Genomic DNA, 10,000 nt, shown 5'->3' on the forward strand with positions numbered 1-10,000 from the left:
TAACCAAACCTAATGTAATTTTAAGCAACCTAACCTAACCCAACTTAACCAAACCTGAAACACGCAGCACGGCACAGGTGAGGCTTTTTCGGTTCAGATGGCGCCTCCACACCTCTCTACACCTACCCACACCTGTCTACGAGCGCGGCGTGTTAGCTCAAGCCTCCCCAAGGAACCTCAATACACTCATGTCGCTGATACAAGACCGATCTTTTAATTACAAGTCGAGGGGTCCTGAGGGGAAAACCGCCCCGTAAACCTAAACAGGACACTCGCCTTTAAAATCCTAGCAATAAGGCTCATTTTCCCCTCTCTTAGCCTCTTCAAAAATCAAGGTAGAGGTTTTTTGGGGTATAAAACGTGGGGAAATGTTTAAGGAGGGGGGCGCAGTTCCCCTCTCTAAGGTTGCTCTGGCATTATGGGAGTGAATCTTCGGGGGTTTTTGAAGAAGGGGAAAAGGATGGGATGGGAAGGGCTGTGAAGCATTAAGGGGAAAAGGTAACAGGATACGAAAGGGGCAAGGAGTGGAGGGCGGAAAGGGAAGCTCTGCAAAGGAGAAAGAAGGGAAAAGGAAGGGAAAAGAACGATTGCGAAAGGGAAAGAGGAAAAGGAGAAAAAAAAGGAAAGACAGCAAAAGATAAACATTTGAAAAGGAAAAAAGGAAAAAAATGCGGAGAAAAAAAAAGAAAAGGAAGAGACGGACAACGAAGGGAAAGAGAGAAAAGGCGAAAAGGAAAAGGTAAAGGAAAATCTGCGAAGAAGAGGAAAAGGGGAAAGAAAGAGAAGGGAAAGAGTGTGAACGGTAAAGAAAGAAAAAGGAGACATAAAAGAAAGTAAGAACTATAAAATATAAAATAAAGTGGAAAGGGAAAAAGGAAAAGAAAAACTACGAAGAAGAGAGGAAAAAGAAGAAAAGGAGAGGGGGAAAAGAATACTCTAGAAGTAAAAGGATCTGGCGTAGGATATTAAGAAGTCCTGCAATGAGAGAGAGAGAGAGAGAGAGAGAGAGAGAGAGAGAGAGAGAGAGAGAGAGAGAGAGAGAGAGAGAGAGAGAGAGAGAGAGAGAGAGAGAGAGAGAGAGAGAGAGAGTTAACGAATCTGTAGGGAAGGTGAAGGAATAAAAAGGATTTAAAGAAGCTTAAAATGGGTCCTATAGGATTGTATGGTGTGGGAAAGCAAAGGAGTGGCGTGGGAGAAAAGGAAGAAGGATACAAGGAAGAAGGAAAATATGTCTGAGGAAAAGGAGAGGTGAAATTTGCAGGAAGAGAAAAAAAAATTAAAGGGAGGATACACTGAAATTAAGAAAGGGAGAAAGGGTTAAGGAAGAAGAACAGAAGGAAAAAGTTATCTGAAGGAAAGGAGGAGAAATGAAAGGTGTAGGAAAAGGGAAAAAAATAAAGGGAGGCTAAAAGGGAAATTAAGAAAAGGAGAAAGTGTCCGAAAGAGAAAGGAGAAGGGTAAAAAAAAATCTAAGAAGGATTTAAAGGGAAAAGTTTAAAGGGAGGAAATAAATGAAGGGAAACTTAAAAGGGTAGTTAATGAGTGAAGTGTAACAAAGGGAGGAAATGAAGGGAGGGAAACAAGAAAAAAATAGGAAGAAAAGGGATAAAAAAACGAAGGAAGAGGAAGAGTGATGGAGGGGAAAAATTAAGAAAGGTAGGAAAATGAAAAGGAAGATTAAAAAAAGGAAAAAAAGGAAAGGAAAGGAAGAAAATGGAAAAGGATACAGGAAAAAAAAAGTAAAATGAATAAAAGAAGAGGAAAGGAAAGAGAGAAACACGGAAAAGGAAAAGTAGAGGAAAGAAAAAAGAAAATTGAGAAAATGAAGAAGACTGGGAGGAAAGAAAAATTGATAAAAAAAAGTAATAGGAAGGAAAATAAAAAAAAGAAAGAAAATGGAAAGATTTAAGGAAGGGGAAAAGAAGAAAGAAAAGGAGAAAATGGAAAGGAATAATGAAGAATGGGAAAGAAAAGGAAAGACAATGGAAAAGAAAAGGGAAAAGGAGAAGGAACGGAAAAAGGGAGAGTGTGTGTAGGGAAAGAGAAAGACCATGTTATTATTTTTTCATTCGTTTTTTTCCCTCCTCTCCCTCTTCGCATGTTTCCTCCTATTTTTCCTCTTTTCATTTTCCTCCTTTGTTTGAACCCTTTGCTTTTCCATTTGTAATTATTCTCTCTCTCTCTCTCTCTCTCTCTCTCTCTCTCTCTCTCTCTCTCTCTCTCTCTCTCTCTCTCTCTCTCTCTCGTCTTTCCTGCATCTGTCAAGTCTTATTTTAATTACCTCCTCCTCCTCCTCCTCTTCTCTTCCTCCTCCTCCTCCTCCACTGTTTTCTCCAAAGTTCTATATAGCTTGTACTCTTCTTCTTCTTCTTCTTCTTCTTCTTCTTCTTCTTCTTCTTCTACTCCTCCTCCTCCTCCTCATCATCATCATCATTTCTGCTTTCACAACTGTATTCTTCATCTACTCCTTCTCCTCCTCCTCCTTCTCCTTCTTTACTTCCATGTCTTCTCTCACTCTCTTCTTTTCACCAATCGCCATTCTCCTCCTCCTCCTCCTCTTTCTCCTCCTTCTCTTTCTCATCTTCTTCCTACTACTATACTCCTCCTCCTCCTTCTTCTCATCTTCTTCCTCGTCTCGTCCACAATCAACGTTCTCCTTCTCTTCATATTTCCTCCTCCTCTTCCTCTTCCTCCTCCTCCTCTTCCTCATTCTGTCCTCCGAGGAAGCACCACTTTTCCCTCCCCTCCCCCTCCTCTCCCCATGACCTGACAACACCAAATAAAGTCTCCCCCAACACAGCTGTGACTCCCTCCCTCCCCTCCCCTCCCCTGCCCTCTCCAACGCACCTGTAATACCCATGGCCAGGTTTGCGCACACCCATTACACAGGTGTTGACACGGCACGGTAACGAGAGGAGGAGGAGGAGGAGGAGGAGGAGGAGGAGGAGGAGGAGGAGGAGGAGGAGGAGGAGGAGGAGGAGGAGGAGGAGGAGGAGGAGGAGGAGGAGGAAGAGGAGATTATGTGTGTTCATTTATTTATTTTTTTAGCATGTTTATTTTCTGCTTCTTCTTCTCTCCTTCCTCCTCCTATTCCTCTTCTTCCTTTTCCTCTTCCTCCTCCTCCTCTTTCCTTTAATGGTATGTTTGTCTCTCCATACTTTTTTTTTTATTTTCCCTTCCTCCATTTTTTTTTGCGTATCTTATTCTAATTCGCGCTAAGTTGGTAATAATATAGAAAAGTTTTTATTCTTTTTTCTATTTTTTTTTCCCTTTTCAATGCATTTGGCTTATTCCTTTATTCACCTTTACTAGTTACTGTTCCTTTTTTTTTTTCCCCTCCATCATCTTTTAACATCTTTACTTTTAATACCGCACTCAACAGGCGATGATGTGGATTTTTTTCCCCTTTTTAATATATTTACCATTTTCTTTGTCTTTGTTTCGTAAGGTATTAAAATTTTTGTCTATTTATTATTTCTAAGCCAATCCATGTGTTTTTTTCAATATTTTGTATAAGCTAACTTTTTTAGCATGAGAGAGAGAGAGAGAGAGAGAGAGAGAGAGAGAGAGAGAGAGAGAGAGAGAGAGAGAGAGAGAGAGAGAGAGAGAGAGAGAGAGAGAGAGAGAGAGAGAGAGAGAGGGCACACTCATCAGCAGACGAGAAAGAAGGGGGTACAAACAGAACAGCTGAGGGAAGAGGGGGAAAGGACGGGCCAGGAAGTAAGGAAGAGGGCAGAGGGCAGAGGGGAAAGGGAGAGGAGGGGAGGGGACAGAGGAATGGGGGTCAGAGGGCATGAGGCAGGAGGAAGATGACAAGGGGTATGTCAGAGGGGAAGGAGGAAGGAAAGGGGACAGGAGGAAGGGGGTATGGGGGAGGAGGGGAAAGAGGGGAAATTTTGGGGGGATTTATCACAGAGCCGCTAATCCCACAACGCAAGACGAGGGAGGAAAAAAAGTTATAATTCCTGTTTACTTTTTTCATCAAGGCAACGGTGAGCCCTCCTCCAGACACTGCCCATCCCCTTCTTCCCCCTTCCTTCTTTCCCTTTCCCTCCTCCCTCGATCCCTTTCCCTTCCCCTACTCCTACTTCTCCCTCCTTCCACCTCCCTTGATCCTTCTCTCCTCTTTCCGTTTACATCCACTCCTTCCCCCTTCCACTTTTCATGATCCCCATTTCCAAGCCCCTTCCTCCTCCTACGTTCTCCCAACCCTTCCCTCGCTCCTTTCATTCTCCCCTTCTTCCTCCCACTATTTTCAGCACCTAACAACTCTTCCTTTCTTCTCTTCTTCCTTCTTCTCTCTTCTTACTTCTTTATTCCTCATTTCTAGCACCGTACCACCTTCTTTTGTTGACCCTCCAGCACCTCCCGACTTCCCCCCCACCACCTTCATGACCTCTCAGCATCTAACGACCCTTCCTAAGACCTCACGACCCTGCCCCTTCCTCCTCCTCTTTGATATCTTACTTCTTCTGCTGTCCTCTCTCTCTCTCTCTCTCTCTCTCTCTCTCTCTCTCTCTCTCTCTCTCTCTCTCTCTCTCTCTCTCTCTCTCTCTGTAGCTAGTTTGAAATAGTTAACAAACAGCCTTGCAAGGACCTACATGTCTGCTGCTGTTTGGCTTCCCTTCGTAATTCTTTCCAATCTTTACCTAACCTAATTTAACTTTACCTAACCTGTCCTAACCTAACCAAACTTACCCTAACCTGACCTGACCTAACCTAACCTAAACTAACCAAACTTAACCTAATTTCACTTCTCACTTCTCATTCTGTCTGATCTCTTCCTTTTAACTCATTCTGTCTATTTTTCTTCTCCCTCTTTTACTTTTTTTTCTCTTACTCCTCTTTCTCCTTCTACTTTTCCACTTTTATTCCTACTTCCTTATTCCTTATTCTTAACACTCGTGAAATAGACAGTTTTTTTTTTAGTATTAATACAATAAAAAAAAATGTAGACTTAAAATGCGATAGACATTTTTCTAATCATTAAGAAAACAAACAAACGAAAACAAATCCAGCAAAGTTAAATAGCAAAAATAAACTTAACATCTTCTTAAGAATACAAAAAAAAACAAAAAACAAACAAACAAACAAATCCAAACTTTAAAAAAAATATGCGACACAGATATTTTTCTCATCTCTAAGAAAATAAACAAACGGAAACAAAAAGAAATATATCAAATTAAATAAAAAAGAAACTTAACATGTTCGAGAGAGAGAGAGAGAGAGAGAGAGAGAGAGAGAGAGAGAGAGAGAGAGAGAGAGAGAGAGAGAGAGAGAGAGAGAGAGAGAGAGAGAGAGAGAGAGAGAGAGAGAGAGAGAGAGAGAGAGAGAGGCTTTAAACTTAACCTTTCTGCGGGGCTCTTCAGGCACTCACGGTCATATCAAAATGCTGAAGGAGAAAGAAAAAAAGCAAGGGAAGAATGGGGAACGGCTTAAGTGCACCGGAAAATTCTTGGTTTATTTTAATTTTCTTTATAGCATTAGGCAAAGTGCAGAGAGGATAAATACGTGAATTTTACTCTCTCTCTCTCTCTCTCTCTCTCTCTCTCTCTCTCTCTCTCTCTCTCTCTCTCTCTCTCTCTCTCTCTCTCGGATCTTCTTCAGTGCGGGGTGAGAAAATTGTAGTAAGAGGAAGAAGTGTCTGTGGAAATTATGGTGAGGAGGAGGAGGAGGAGGAGGAGGAGGAGGAGGAGGAGGAGGAGGAGGAGGAGGAGGAGGAGGAGGAGGAGGAGGAGGAGGAGGAGGAGAGGAGAGGAGAGGAGGAGGAGGAATACAAAGGAATACAAAGGAAAGCCAAACAGCAACAGACCTTTTGGTCCTTGCAAGGCTGTTTGGTAACTACTTCTAACTAGCTACAGGGAAGAGAGACAGGACAGCATAGCAGAAGGAAGAGATGAAGAAGGATGAGAATAAAGAGAACAGTGAAAATAACAATGATAACGATTCTCTTTCACTTACTGACACACACACACACACACACACACACACACACACACAACAGAAGCAACACTAACTATTACTATTGTGTGTGTGTGTGTGTGTGTGTGTGTGTGTGTGTGTGTGTGTGTGTCGCGTGGAGGTTATATTCAGTTTTCATTCCCAATTCTAAGAACAGACAGTGCCGGAAGTTGTACCCTAGTGTGTGTGTGTGTGTGTGTGTGTGTGTGTGTGTGTGTGTGTGTGTGTGTGTGTGTGTGTGTGTGTGTGTGTGTGTGTGTGTGTGTGTGTGTGTGTGTGTGTGTGTGTGTGTGTGTGTGTGTGTGTGTGTGTGTGTGTGTGTGTGTGTGTGTGTGTGTGTGTGTGTGTGTACTGCCTCCTCACATTGCAACCACTCAGCAATACGTTACATCAAATGACATCAAGTTATATTACATTACGTTACGTTGCGTTACGCTGGCTCAGGCACAAACAAGGTACAGTACGAGTACACAAGACCCTAATAGCCAGTAAGTAGTCAGGATGAGGCTTGGGAACGCTCTCTTAATTAAACCAGCTATTCCTTCATTACGATTATTTTCAAAGGCAACAGAGATTATTAGTTTGGATCTCTCAAGTGTTTCTTTCCTTAGGGGACATAACACTAAATAAACTATAACTACATTCTCTTTATTGGTGCAAGATGAGACTCTGGGCTAGGGTAATAAAAAGCTATTAAAAAAAAAAAAAAAAACAGGTAATTTAAGGTGTCTTTCCCAGAGTGTGGCTGAATGAGCTATCCAGAATTTGAGGATAACTGTTCCGAGACCTCCCTCTGCAAACATTTCGTCAAAGGTGGAAGGAAATACAGAAGCAGGCAAGGAGTTCCAGCGTTAGAGTAACTGAACCACCCTTTATAATAATGCCACTGACCAACTGAAACACCCTTTATAATACCAGCAACTGAAACACTCTTTATAATACCACTGACTGAAACACCCTTTATAATACCACTGACTGAAACACCCTTTATAATACCACTAATTGAAACACCCTTTATAATACCACCAACTGAAACACCCTTTATAATACCACTAATTGAAACACCCTTTATAATACCACCAACTGAAACACCCTTTATAATACCACTAATTGAAACACCCTTTATAATACCACTGACTAATTGAACCACCCTTTATAATACCACTGACTAATTGAACCACCTTTTATAATACCACTGACTAATTGAACCACCCTTTATAATACCACTGACTAATTCAAACACCCTTTATAATACCACTGACTAATTGAACCACCCTTTATAATACCACTGACTAATTGAACCACCCTTTATAATACCACTGACTAATTGAACCACCCTTTATAATACCACTGACTAATTCAAACACCCTTTATAATACCACTGACTAATTGAACCACCCTTTATAATACCACTGACTAATTGAACCACCCTTTATAATACCACTGACTAATTGAACCACTCTTTATAATACCACTGACTAATTGAACCATCCTTTATAATACCACTGACTAATTGAACCACCCTTTATAATACCACTGACTAATTGAACCACCCTTTATAATACCACTGACTAATTGAACCATCCTTTATAATACCACTGACTAATTGAACCACCCTTTATAATACCACTGACTAATTGAACCACCCTTTATAATACCACTGACTAATTGAACCACCCTTTATAATACCACTGACTAATTGAACCATCCTTTATAATACCACTGACTAATTGAACCACCCTTTATAATACCACTGACTAATTGAACCACCCTTTATAATACCACTGACTAATTGAACCACCTTTTATAATACCACTAATTGAACCACCCTTTATAATACCACTGACTAATTGAACCACCCTTTATAATACCAGTGACTAATTGAACCACCCTTTATAATACCACTGACTAATTGAACCACCCTTTATAATACCACTGACTAATTGAACCACCCTTTATAATACCACTGACTAATTGAACCACCCTTTATAATACCACTGACTAATTGAACCACCCTTTATAATACCACTGACTAATTGAACCACCCTTTATAATACCACCAAATGAAACACCCTTTATAATACCACTGACTAATTGAACCACCCTTTATAATACCACTGACTAATTGAACCACCCTTTATAATACCACTGACTAATTCAAACACCCTTTATAATACCAGTGACATCTGCTGGAGCCTGGCAAAAGTAGACTAAATCAGAGTACAAACCTGAAACTCCCCTCCCGTCCTCAAAGCAGTTCGTCAAAGGTGGAAGGAAATACAAGAAGCAGGCAAGGAGTCCAGCGTTTATATAACTGAAACTCTTTATAAATACCAACATCATCTACTGCAGCCTGGCAAAAGTAACAGACATCAGAATACGGACCTTGATCAAGTTGAACCTAAAAAAAAAAAAAAAAAAAAAAAAAAAAAAAAAAAAAAAACAGACAGCATGAAATGGGTTGCCAAACAGAGCTGCGGGAGGTTGGAATAAACTCAGTAATCAGGTTGTTAGTGCCGAGTCAACACCGAGCTTGGAGGGGAGCCAAAGTAGCAAGAGAGTTCTATATACCTTCTATACCAGACATTCTATACTATTTTGTACGTCTTCAGTTTAAGGAAAGACGACGAGGGAGAGAAAAAAGAAAATAATAAGAGAAAAAATACAACGATTAAAAAATTAAAACACGAATCAATTTCCATCGCTCAGGAAAGATCATAACGAATACTTGAGAGAGAGAGAGAGAGAGAGAGAGAGAGAGAGAGAGAGAGAGAGAGAGAGAGAGAGAGAGAGAGAGAGAGAGAGAGAGAGAGAGAGAGAGAGAGAGAGAGAGAGAGAGAGAGAGAGAGAGAGAGAGAGAGCATTAAGACATCACACCTGGTACAAAATAACACCAGCAATTTTACCACTGCGAGTTCACGAGCACAGGGAATCTTGAGAGAGAGTAATGGAGACACGCGCTTGTGGTTTTCAGGATGGTGAGAGGGAGAGGGAGAGGGAGAGGGAGAGTGGGTGTGCTACCTTGATGATTAATGGTTGGGAATGAAGTGGTGGTGGTGGTGGTGGAATAAAAATGTAATTGATAAGATGTTTTTTTGTAAGTACGTGGTGCAGAGAGAGAGAGAGAGAGAGAGAGAGAGAGAGAGAGAGAGAGAGAGAGAGAGAGAGAGAGAGAGAGAGAGAGAGAGAGAGAGAGAGAGAGAGAGAGAGAGAGAGAGAGAGAGAGAGGTAACAATACAATAAAATATACGAATAAAGAAATGCATGAAAGATTTTAAAGAAAGAAAAGAAAAAAAGAGAAAAGTAAGATAAGAAAGAAAAAAAGAAAGCTAAGGAAGAAACGTAAAGAATAAAAAAAACTAAAAAAAACAAAAAACAAATAACATTAAAAAGAAAACGATGAAAAATGTAATAAATAAACAAATAAAAGACAAACAACCGTGAATAAACATGAGAAACATTCTGAAAAAAATAAATAAATAAAAATAAAAAACACCGAAAAAAACTGCTCGAAGGAAGACAAGTGGCCGTGTCCTTACCTGGGGCAGAGGCGCTGAAGGAGGGTGGGGGGAGGCGAAGCAGCACACGCCCCTGGGTTAGTCTAGGCGGGGAGTGGTGGGTGGCGGGCCCTCAGCACCGCGACCTGTGGGGAAGGCAGAGGGAGAGGTGAACATGGCAGAAGAAAATGATACATTTAATAAATAACAGTAAACTCGTATTGGAAAAGAACATCACCATAGTAAGAAGAGATGAACATGTAAAAAAATAATAATATACCTGATAAATAAGAATAAATCCACGCAAGACAATGTTATTTACAGCATGAAGAGATGAACATGACTTACGAAAATGATATACTTCAATAAAATCTGTGCTGGAAAAAAATAAATAAATAAAAGAAAAAGAAAATATATATAATAGTCGTAAAGATTTTCTGATATAAAAAGATTTCGAAAAAAAAATTACACTTCAAACTTGTATATAGTGAAGACAATGACAAAAATAAATAAATAAATAAAATAAAAAAAATAATAAAAAT

The 10,000-nt window shown here is 40.3% G+C and overlaps 1 protein-coding gene across 3 annotated transcripts in view; it reads right to left on the bottom strand.

Annotated features, from left to right (window-relative positions):
- Positions 1-10,000, bottom strand: part of LOC135102691 (insulin-like growth factor-binding protein complex acid labile subunit) — a 207,580-nt gene that overhangs the window by 196,415 nt on the left and 1,165 nt on the right. For all 3 annotated transcript variants that reach the window (XM_064008097.1, XM_064008095.1, XM_064008096.1), the window contains exon 2: positions 9,501-9,604. The gene's annotated coding sequence lies outside the window, so the exon portion shown is untranslated. The remainder of the gene's footprint in view (positions 1-9,500; positions 9,605-10,000) is intronic.

Source organism: Scylla paramamosain, chromosome 8 (genome assembly GCF_035594125.1).
Source record: "Scylla paramamosain isolate STU-SP2022 chromosome 8, ASM3559412v1, whole genome shotgun sequence".
NCBI lineage: Eukaryota > Metazoa > Arthropoda > Malacostraca > Decapoda > Portunidae > Scylla > Scylla paramamosain.